Raw genomic sequence first — 11478 nt, 5'->3', positions numbered from 1 at the left:
GAAGTTTAATGGGGTACCTGCTGGTGGATCAGGTGAAGTTAGATGATGGGAATGTGTATACTGTAAAGTTGTTGTTATTGTTATTTTTTTTGGGGGGGGGCAGTACATGACAGGGCGGGGGGGGGGATTTTGGATCATCTGCAAACAGTGCCTCGGCAGGGGCCAACTCTCCTCAAGCTCTCCGTCCCTACTGTGGCCAATTAAGTGAAATTCAGCAAAAGAGCATTTTATTAGCATTTGCCCAGAGCCGCAGAACATGGCGATAAATTCTTCCTTTGAGCACTCTGGAAAACAAATTGGCACATTAACCGGTGAATTGCTGGAAGAGGCTCTCATGCCCATACCCCTAGGGCTGGCCGGGGGGCTTTGCAAGTGTGCCGATTCCGAGGCAATCTCTCTGCTTTATCATTCAGCATGACAGTATGGGGCTGGAGCACAGGACTCAGATGGGTGCGACCGATGCCAGATGTCAGCCATTAGCTCTTTCTCTCCGTCTCTCCTCTCTCTCTACATGCACAAACACATACGCACGCCCTCCAACATTGACTCCCTCTGTTCTCTTTGGCAAGCTCAAGCTGTTTGCTTTTGTGGCCTGACGAGCCCTCTCTATTTATCTGTTATTACATTGGAGTTGTCAGATCCAAAAGCCAAGAGGGAGCCTGCGCTGTGTGCCAGCACGGTTGGCTGAAGGTCCGTGTCCACTGCTGCTTTTCTCCTCTCCGACCCCTCCTTTCATTCACACTCACTCCCTCTATCGATCAACTTCTATCTGACGTGAAGAAACCACACAACCTGTCTGTGTTTGTGTGTGTGTGTGTGTGTGTGTGTGTGTGTGTGATTCCAGCTCCATTTGCATTAGCAGCTAACTGACTTTTTGCCTTCCACCATCCTGCCTTACTACATGCACCCCCTCTCCACCACCGCATCACAGGGGCTTTCAGCAGTGCTAATGAGGATTAGCATGTTTGTGTTGTTTATATGTGTGTCACCCTAATCCTTTTAGCAGTAAGCTGTTTTGCAGGGGGTAGAAGTAATGTATGCATGGCACATGATTTGATTGGATTGTACATTTGCAGGATGGACATTCCACACAAGCTGACAAAGATCCCTTCAGTTAATAACCCACAGCATACAACTAAATAGCCAATATCTGGCACTAACTAGTCTCGCGTTGGCAGACTTTACTCTATAGCGCTGTGGAAGAACATGCTCTGGTTAGTTGGCATTTCTTTAAACCAATCAATGTTTTTGCTCAGGGAGCAGCAACGGCGGCTCTGCAAAGGAAGGAACTTTTTTTGGTGGAACATTTGCCCCCCACAAAAGAAAATGCCACATACAATATTAAACTCCCTATGTTATGCTCATTTTCAGGTTTATAATTGTATTCTGAGGTTGTACCAGAAAGGGGTGAACTAGTGTGTGTTATAGCAGTGTTTTTCCATTGTAAATGAGCTAGCATCGCTAGCATGCTACAATGATTGAAGCTGTGCAGATTTTGAAACCTGTATCACACTTAAAACAGCATGGATAGTTTTTTTTCCAAGTTTGTCTGCATGTGGAAGCAACAGAGACACAAAATAAAGCCCCAAATCTCCAAGTGAGTTTTTCATAATATGGGCACTTTAAAAGAAGTTAGCTGTTGATACAATAAAATAACCTGAGCTATTTTAAGTAGCTGGAGATATGCTTAAACCTAATTTGCACTCACCAGTGTATCTCCGTGTGTACTTCGTCCACAGCAATCCCACCAATCAGTCCCAAAATGTCCCAGTTAGAGAGGAAACGTCCTGAACATATTCTTTTAAAAGCTGTAAAACATTCCCTTGAAGAACCAAGCAGACCTGCCTTGTTCCATTATTTACATTTAGCATTTAGCTTGCTAGCTCGAAGTTTGTTGTTTCCAATTGTGAAGGGATTTTTGAGAAGGGAGACACAGAGAGCGGAAGGTGAGGGACATCCGGTTTATGGGCAATTACCCTGGCTATGTACTTCTGTTTATCTAGACTAGGCACTTACTGATACTGTAGTGTTCTCTGAAGGTAATTCCAGCCACAGAGGTGAAGGCTTGGGACAAAACAAAAAAAGTAGTTTAGCCATGGGTCTGCTGCTCTCTAGGGCTGGACAGAGAGTGGAGAGGGAGAGCTGCAGGTGGAGGTCTCACTCTACTTCCAATTCTGTGGTGTTTTTTTTTTCTATTCTGCCTCCTGCAGCTTTCATGTAAATGTGTTAAAAGTAAAAAAAAAATAAGCTGTGGGCTAAAAACACAGAGGCATTCTTGGGTTTTACTTAAAACTTAAAAGATATTCAACAACACTCATCATCAATCCCTTTTGTGGAAATGGTTTCCAGATTAGCCGTCATGTTGTTTAAGTTTGAAAATCAGCAAATACCAGAGCCAACTACGTGATACATTTGTTCAATCCACTGTAGGAAGGAATCATGTTGATGACTAAAGAAAAAGTACCAATTGTCCATTGTGTAACCTAAAACAATTGATGTCACTTGAAAATTAAATGTCTGTTGCCAAGTTACAATGCAAGAAGCACAAATCATGAGCCGATGAGGGTTTTCAGGTTGCAGCCTCAGTTTGTTACTTTGGTAGATAAGAAGACCGCATCGCTGTATATATTATATAATAAGTACAGCTTACTCTGGATTGGGACATTGCTTCTGAAAGAGGGCTCCTCACATGGAGGCCTGGAAGACACTGGACTAGGGCTGGGCAATATATAAATGTTGTATTGACATCAATACTGTGGCTAGATATCGTCTCAAATTTTGAAAAGTGTTGTCTTTTCCTGGTTTTAAAGGCTGCATCACAGTAAAGAGATGTGATTTTCTGAACTTGCCAGACTGTTTGTCGCAATATCGACACCAATGTATTTGATCAAAAATATATTGTGATATTTGATTTTTATCATCCAGCTCCACTTTGGGATATAGGACCACCGGCTCTGCAGGCCAGTCAATGGGGCCTGGTGGTTTCTGGAGTAAAAGTTGCCAGGCCTGGGCTGCGGGCCCTTTGAGTGTCAAGCCCTGTCAGTCAGTGCATGCTGCTCCTCCTGGGGCTTTCATCCTCTCCACAACCCCGGCCATCCCCTCCTCCAGTCCCCACAGGGCCATCAAAGGCTGTTTTTCCACGCCGGCAGGCCAGCCGAGGAGGCTCGCAGCCAGGGACAGGTGGGAGGCAGGGGCAGGCTGAGGAGACTGGTGAGCCAGCATCTGAGCCTGGGAAGCGTGCTGGGCTCCAGCCAGTAACTGAACTGAAAATAGTCCTGCCCTGACATACAGGCCTGAAGGTGCATGTGGCTCCAACCACACTCACACACACAGTTGGAGAATTTACCTTGCACCAACAAACACATGCACCACAAGGCCATTAGATTTTAATGGGATCTATTCATTGACGTTATGGCACTCCTGCATCAATACAACATTAAAAAATGTTGAGGCGACACACTTCATAAATCAGTTTAATAACATACTATTTCGGCATCTGCAGTGGACATAACTCCGTATGGATTTTATAGACATATACTGTACACGGTATAGTGCAATAAAGTGCAAGCAACATCTGAACAGACAATGGCGCATCATATGAACTCCGAACATTGTAAATTTGAATATGTCCTAGATTTGCTTTTGTTTCAGTCCATCTAGATAAAAATCTGTGTCCATCCTCCACAAAGGGTTAAACTGCTATCACACCGGGGAGGCCACTCAAGCCATCAAACCTATTTTCCTTGTGGTCTCCCAGTCCCCCATCCTTTTTAGATTTTAAACTTCCCCTGCCACCTTCTATTTTATGCCGGTGTAAATGAGTTCCCTCACAAAATCTATAGTGCGTCTTTAAAAAAGGGGAAATCTTGGTGGAGCCGTACTTTGCCCCCCCTAGGGCATTCCGGTTCGGGCCCCGGGCCCTCTTTTCCCAAAACAACACAAAACATAACACTCCCATATTCCCACAACACACAGGGCCAGACCCCAGGTGCACCAAGAGGAGCAGTTAAATTTCATCATTACCCTTTCTTCGCCTTTTGGGGGCTTTTTGGCCTTTTTAGGCCCGTCTAAAGGGTGCCACCAGGCCCAAAGGGACGGAAGAGATAGAGATGGAGGGGAGGGGAGAGGGGAAGACAAAAGGGGGGGGGGCGGGAGAGGGAAGAGGGGAGGTGGAGGAAGGGATTGTCGGTGGGGGAAAAAGGGAGTGGGGAGGGGAAAAGCGTGCATGAAGGCCAAACATCCCCGTAGCTACAAGCAAAGCAGTAGGGACCAGGGAGCGAGAAAAAAGAGGAAAGGGGACGAGAAAAATTTTGGGGAGGGGAAGAAAAGGGGGGGTAGAGGGGGGGCCATCAGTTTTTTCAGGGTTACTGTGGCTGATTAAAAAACATGGGAGGGTGGAGGGTAAACGGGTGATGAATGGGTGGAACAACATCCACCCCCTGAAGGTTTGCGGCCGGGGTCGTGTACAGACACTCTAAAGGAAAAAAAGGAACCCCCCACCCTTTGGGGGGTGGGGGGTGGGTGTGTGTTGTGTGGGTGTTTGTGTTTTGAAAGGGGTGCGGACCAAGGTTGGAAGGGGGGGGAAAACCGCAGGAATAGGGGTTTCACTAAAACCCCCGGGAGGGGTGGGGTTCTGAGTGTGTGTAGTGTTAGGTGGTCGCTGCCAAAGTCCGTAACATGCATGGATGCTGGACATGCTTCTATGACAAGCCCCTCTGTGGCAATGTGACGCTGACAGGCCTCTGGTCTGGAAGATGTATGGCGATGCTGCTGTCTAACTCTGCACAGGCCCATCTATATCCCTCACTGCTATCAGCAGCGTCCAACTCTGTTTTATAGCACCAAACAGTGGCCATAATGACACTAGGACTTGGAACATGTCAGGGTGGAGTAGATCGATTGGTAAACATACACACTTGCCCGGGATACACTTGTACATCATTGTACTGATTTTCAGGGAGGAGCTGTAATGGAGGTTAAATTATTGTTGAAGCTTGAACAAAAGAGGGGTTTTGACAGTGTTTCTGTTGCAAAGCGGCCATGTTGTGGAAATGTACATGGCTGTAAAATGAAAATGTTTACTACATAAAGGCAGGTATTCAAAAAAGTACCAAGTCTCTAATAATAGCCCAAGGAACATGAAGACTGTTAAAAGCATAATAATGGCTTACATGGTTAATTCTGGATAATGAGCAATTCCACAGTATTAATTCATTAGTAAAATTACATAATCTGCAACTTGGCCACAGATAAGCGGAGTAAAATGGATGGATGGATGGATGGATGGATGGATCCACTCATTATTTTGTGTTCAGAAAGAGGGGATGATTACTCCCCTTTAACTTTTTGGATGCTTTTATTGTGAATGCAGGTAATTGTTATGGACAGTTACTGGAAATAAATCACAAATTAGACGAATGATTTCAGTGAATAAAATTGTTGAAACTCTGAGCATGATAGGACTCATATTGGCTTACATAATGCAGAATTTATCAAGATCAAGATGTAGGCTGTAACGATACACCAAACCCAGGATTTTGTTATTTATTTTATTTGTTTATTGTAACAAAAAGGAAGTTTTTCCTCGCCACTGTCGCACTGTTGCTTGCTCTGGAGGAAACTACTAGAACTGTTGGGTCCTTGTAAATTCTGGAGTATGGTCTAGACCTGCTCTTTCTGTAAAGTGTCTCGAGATAACTCTTGTTATGAATTGATACTATAAATAAAATTGAATTGTATTGAATTGAACACAATTTTTGACCCACAATTTGATACAAACATTGATTCTTCTTAAACGTTTTTCTGCCACATGCCATAGTTTTGTCATTGATTACATCCCACTTTGCAACACAGTAATACAGAGACCTTATTTATTGATATATAAATGCAATTATAAATGTAAATATATTATATAAATTATTAATATGTTTCCAAAATTGTTTCAATGGTTTCATTAACTCGTTGGAATGAGACATAAGAATAATGGTAATGGTAACCGTAATGGACAATTCTGCTTCCAACCTGTAGGCGAACTGAAGAGGAAAAGTGCTTTGGTGCCTACTGTAAAGGTGCTGGTTGACAAGCAAGTAGCTAATGCTAATGTCCTTGGTCTATAACGTTAGCTAATTCTTGGGGGACAACATAAGATTACAACCTCGTTCAACACACTCAGTTGTTTGTAGTATGATTGTTTTGACCACGATTAACAACTCTGGGCTAATCCATCAGTAACGTTAACTGTATAGATAGACAACTAATCTAATGGTAATTTAGCTAGCTTGCACACCCGTCTTCTGCCTCACTCTCCCGGCGCTTAAAGGCTTCAGTTGAGATCTGATAACAATCCGGGGACACATCCACAGTCAGCCCCCAGCCAGCTAGCAGCCAGCCCGGTCAGCACTTAACTCTGGTTCTAAGGACGCTAACGGCAGCTTACTGAACCGTCGGGAAACAGACCCAGGCACCCGAGTCTGAACAGCGGCCATTCGTAACGTTACACCTCTGTTAGCGTTACCGGTGTCTCCTCTTTCGCTTTTAGTTGTCTTTACAGTAAGCTAAATTTATCAGCCGAAACAGGGATAAGGCACCAAAAGGACTAATACTAATAGTAATTTAAAGATGTGGTAGCATTGGATCTGGAAGGGAAGGGAGTTGGAAGGGGTGTGTCACGACTCTGCCTTCTCACTTAGGTTTGTGGATCTGAGTGTCAATTTCGGTTTCATATTGCATATCGTTACAGCCCCATCAAGATGACATGTAAACATTGAGTGTGAAAATTGCATTAACAGCAAACAGCATCAACAGCAAATTCAAATGGAAGTGGATGAGGAAACATGGAGGCTTCAGTATAATATACTGGATGTATAGGCCTGTCGCTGCGTGTTCTACAGGCCTTATACTCTGTAGTTAAGGTAAATAAAGGACAAGACGTGTATTTTTCGTAGCCACAATTTCTCTCTCACTTTTCTAGAAAAAAAAACATATGACATTGCAAAAACTTGAAATATGCTATAAATGCTACCTTGAATGCTAGTAAGTCATTCATTTTTGGGATTCACAATTCTGCAACTGTTCCCTTAAACAAGCATCCAACAGGTTTTCTTTAATGTTTACATTGTAGAGTAGGTCAGCCCAGTGTAGAGTCTACTTTGCCTTTTCAATGGACAAATTATGAAAGCATTGTTTACAACATCCAGTTATAGTGTAAACTTTATTGCTCCGTCCGGCACTTAGCAACACCCAGGACAATTGTTATTGGTTTAAAGAAATGGCAATAAACCAGAGCATGTTTTTCTCTTCTCCCGGAATGCTGTGTGGACTAGCCAGACCCTCCTCTGCAGCGCTGTGAAGGAAGGTCTGGCAATGCGAGACTATCATGGTTTTCTGATTGCATGCAAGTCCTTCTAAGTGCATCTACTTAATGTTTAAAATTAACTAAGCGTTGCACCCTGACCTATTTGTTGTAAGTTATCAGTAAATGAAATGTCTTGTAAGGCTACATCTGCTACATTTTAATTTTTATGCAGCGTTTTGGGACAAAAATGAACTCCGTCCAGCCAAGAGTTTTAGCTTCAATAGCTGAACTAATCTCCGTCCATATTAACACGTCTAACACAACCATTCACACACACTGGGCATGTGCAGGAAGCAGATTGACGTTACTGTGCAGTTGAAAATAAAGAAAATACTGGTAACACACAGAATTAAAGGAGTGGGTGGGCAAAATGTTACTGAGATCAGTACATTGACAAAATACTGATTGTATTCTGTATTATGTTACTGTACAACAACAGTAATGCCTGAGAACAATGCTCACCCTGGTAGAATATTTATTTATGAATGTTTCTTTTTTCTAACTTCTAAGTGTCTGAATGCCAGAAATGTCCTGACAATTTTTTTTTAAGAGATGGGTCGCAAAGATGATTGCTGCATATGCCACCATTAAATACATGTCATCTATCAATGTTGAAGATTGACCAGGTCAGCACTTTATTTAAAGGGCCACACACATTATGAAGTAATGTAGAAGTCATGTTTAGTTCATCATGATTACAACACTACAATTTAGTTTCTTTAGCCTGTCTTTTTAACTACAGATTTACCTATAAAGAAGACATGGACATCATTAATAAATCAGAAATCATAATGATTGAAACATTCATGCATTAATTAATGCATTGTTCTTGCATTACTGTAAGCCGTGAATGAGATATTAGTTCATGAAGTACTACATGAATGAATTCATGCTTTTTCATGAAAGAAGTCGTGCATGAATTCATGATAATTCATGTACCATTGTTATAAAGTTTTACCAAAATACTTTGGAGAAAGAAAAACAATGGCTAAAGTAAGACCAGGGATTTATTAGCTTACATCAACAACGAGGTGGAACTGTTACTTAAGGTCTGCAAGGTACCTAACCGATAAGACTGACTGACATGCGCCTGTGCTTTCCTTCAGTGCCACCATCAAGCCAAAATTACCACTTGTATTCAAAAAAACATCAAAATACGCAGATTTCAATAACATTTATTCAACTGCCTAAATTGATGGACCATTTTGAAATTTCTTGCAGCCGCACCTTCAGGACAAACTTTACATTCTACGCCCTATGTTCTGTTCAACACATATATTTTTGATAATAAGATAATTCATTTTTAATGATCCCTCATTGGGTAAATTACAGTTCACACTCTTTGTTAGAACCCACCACACACTTGAAATACACACACACACTTGGAGGTCAACTGTCAGCTGGATCCAAAGTCTTTATATTGCTTCTGGTGATGAGAAGAATAGTAAAACAAGGGACACACTTTAGGGCATTTGTGGTGTTGCACTTCGTGGTACACACACCAACTGTCACACCTCCACACACCTGCCCAATTACAGTGCGTTCCATTTGTTCTCGGAGGTCGGCTTTCCGAGGTTAAAGTTGGAAACGCGTCCCTGACCTCGGATTTCCGAGCTCAGAACTCAGACAACCTTGCAGTACCACAAGCTAAAAATCCAACATGGCTGCCCTGTGCATCAACAGTAGTGAATGCTGTGGTAACAGTAACAGTTTATTAGCACTTCTGTCTGATTTGTGTCTCACTGAATCATTCATACTCACAGACCTGTCTATATTCTATCTGTCAACCTGTTGCTACACTGTTTGTGAAACAGCGTAATGCGTCTTCAGATCAACTGGTATAGCTAACAATGGCTAACCTGGCTAGAGCTAATGAAAACAATTAAAATCCAAATTCAAACGCATTCAACTCGGGTGTGACATCATTCCCAGCTCTGACTTTCGAGTTCCGAGGTAAATGGAACACAGTATTACTAAATAAAGTGAGAGGGTTGGTCTTGTTCCCAAAGTTTCAAAAATTGTTAGAGACCACCATCACAGAGGAGTTTCAGGCAATCATTCGTTTGAAGTGTCCAGGAAGCCCAAAAAGGCCGTGATTTCTCTCTGTTGCAGGCCACATGTGTTATTTAGCATAAAAAACGAAGTGGACTTTTACATAAATGTATTTGTCTGCTGTCTGTTACCCTCCGGGAGGCGCTATAGAGCACTAAAAAGCTTGTATCTCCAGATTGAAGGAGCCATCACTGAGCTGAAATTAAACATTTCATTGATTTCATTAACTAGATGTCCAACAATACAACACTTGCAATACTGTTTCCACATTTTTAAAATGCTTATTCATATGCTTATTGACTGGGATGAATGTGAACAAGTGCATCTTGGAGAATTTCTTTTTGTATTTGTTACGTTTAGTACTTTTCAATGACAATAAAGTATATTCTATTGTAGATATAAGACAGGACTTTGTTGTCTGGTTAGAAAGTCGAGCTCTCTGGTTCTGGGGCCTTCCAAGAGAAGTTCAAGCGCACTGTTACCCCTCACCGGTGCCAATGTCAGTGCCTTGTGTCTTGTGCCAGCCTCAGCAGGCGCCGGTCCGCGGCTCGCACCCCATGCCCCGGGTCTTTGCAAACTCCCCCATGTGCATATGCTCCGTATGGTTCAAGCGCCGACGCCAATTTTCCACCATCTGCCTGTGCCCTGTACTTACACACAGAGGCAAGGTCTCCGCTGGATAGCGACCGCCACCCTTCACCTTGTCGGAGCAGAGACATTTCAAATGTTAACCTGCCGCCCGCAGGAATAGAGAGTGATCCGCAACCGCCACGCAGAGGCAAACAGCCCAATGTTCTCGTGTTGGAGGGCGGGAGCATGAATTCACCTCTACCATTTCATTTTTTTTTTTTCCTTTTCCATCTCAGTTTCCTCTCTTCCATGCTTCCCTGCTTCTCTCGACTCCTCCTTTTCTTCCTCTGCCTTCCCCCGTCTCCCTCTCTTCATCCAGCCTTCTCTCTAGCTCCGCGCTTCCCTGTCTTGCTCGGTCTTGCAAATGGCTGCCCGCCAACGGTTTGTCTGAGGAGAAAACTGATTTGAATGAAGAATGGAGACAAAAGAGGGAACAAAGAGGCAGTAAAAGGCGCTGAACACAAAGAGACGTATGCCTGTTATAGACGCACGGTTTGTACGCGAGTGTGTTTTTGTTGTGTGTGTGCGTGTGGTTGTGTGTGTGTGTGTGTGGGTGTGTGTGTGTGGATGTTCAAGGCTCTTACTGTACAGTGGGCAGCAGTCCAAGACCAGAGAGTAATCCTTTACCCAGGCTTTACCACTGGGAATGTCAGGAATAAGTCAATCATGATGATGCATGCACTCTGCTGACGACACGTACGCCTGTTCAAAGAATATCTAGGGCTTGCAGATGTGCCAGAACCCTGCTTCGGCAACATCAGGATGCAGTTTATGATGATAGGCAGATACACACACACACACTCACACACACACACACACACACACATCTACAGACATGCATACGCACACTTAAAGCCATGGAGGCAAGGCCAGATAAGCAGATTATTTGAAGGAGGCATTATTCGCTGTGTGAATGCAATAATTGGTTTCATTATTGGGTGGGAATTTTAGCATCACTAAATGAAGCATTAGATAGTGTTTGGTCCCCCAAAGCAGGCTGGAGTGTTGCACTTAGCTTGCCCACCGTGAGCCTGTGTTTACATGCTGTGTTTTCCGGCTCTTATCTGAAAACACAGCGAACACGGCTCCTTCTTCTTCTTCTTCTTCTGCTGCTGCTGCTGCTGCTGCTGCTCCTGCTGCTTGTGGTTGTTTTAAGGTAGTGTTTAAGGAAAATAATTCAATATATTTTAAAATATGTGTTCCCTTTCTTTAGCTTATGTGTGTGCGTGTGTGAGTACATGTCCTTCTTAATGTGTGTGTAAATCCTCTCTGTCAGGGAAACAGTTGTGGGCGGGCCGACGGGTGAAGAGGCCTACTTTAACGGTCTTTTGAAGGAGATAAATGGCTTACAGATGGCCCAATCAATATATTCAAATGAGCCAGAGTCTAGCAATGAGCACTGAGCAGAGAGACCTGGGGGTGGAGGTGGGGGTGGGGGTGGT

General features: G+C 43.3%; 2 long non-coding RNA genes across 2 annotated transcripts in view; one reads left to right on the top strand and one right to left on the bottom strand.

The window, feature by feature from the left end:
- Positions 1-2134: 2134 nt before the first annotated feature.
- Positions 2135-11478, top strand: part of LOC116676741 (uncharacterized) — a 19526-nt gene continuing 10182 nt past the window's right edge. Inside the window, exons 1-2 of the long non-coding RNA XR_004328821.1 lie at positions 2135-2148; positions 3044-3046. This is a non-coding gene — a long non-coding RNA (uncharacterized LOC116676741). The remainder of the gene's footprint in view (positions 2149-3043; positions 3047-11478) is intronic.
- The window catches only part of LOC116676760 (uncharacterized), a 22505-nt gene continuing 19641 nt past the window's right edge, over positions 8615-11478 (bottom strand). Inside the window, exon 3 of the long non-coding RNA XR_004328827.1 lies at positions 8615-9327. This is a non-coding gene — a long non-coding RNA (uncharacterized LOC116676760). The remainder of the gene's footprint in view (positions 9328-11478) is intronic.

This window comes from Etheostoma spectabile, chromosome 3 (assembly GCF_008692095.1).
Source record: "Etheostoma spectabile isolate EspeVRDwgs_2016 chromosome 3, UIUC_Espe_1.0, whole genome shotgun sequence".
NCBI lineage: Eukaryota > Metazoa > Chordata > Actinopteri > Perciformes > Percidae > Etheostoma > Etheostoma spectabile.
The sequence above is the reverse complement of the archived record's forward strand: the minus strand, read 5'-3'. Positions and strand labels throughout refer to the sequence as shown.